Raw genomic sequence first — 438 nt, 5'->3', positions numbered from 1 at the left:
ATGATCTCGCTTATGGCATCAAATATAGTAGGGAAAATTTGGAAAAAAAACAAAACATTTCTTCCAGCCATTTTGATAGACATCCTGCCTGTGTTATATATAGTACAAAATGTTTTAGCAGCAAAATGATAAGAATTAATTAATTATATTTAAATTTTTTTTTTCAATAATGACTATTTGATTGATTTTCACTTAATAGCTTTATTTATTTATATGGTAATTTATTGTTTATAGGTACCAAGGATAGTTGTCACAGAGGAAAGAAATTCAATCAATGTCCTCATTGTGATTATAAATCAGCAGTATCTGGAAATATGAAAAAACATATAATGGCCCGACACACAGGTGAAAAGTCCCATCAATGTCCTCACTGTGATTATAAATCGGCAGTATCTGGAAGTATAAAAAAACATATAATGGCTCGTCATATAGGTGAAA

This window comes from Halyomorpha halys, unplaced genomic scaffold (assembly GCF_000696795.3).
Source record: "Halyomorpha halys isolate HHAL.00 unplaced genomic scaffold, Hhal_1.1 Scaffold1281.1, whole genome shotgun sequence".
NCBI classification, from domain to species: domain Eukaryota; kingdom Metazoa; phylum Arthropoda; class Insecta; order Hemiptera; family Pentatomidae; genus Halyomorpha; species Halyomorpha halys.
Note: the sequence above shows the minus strand (reverse complement) of the source record.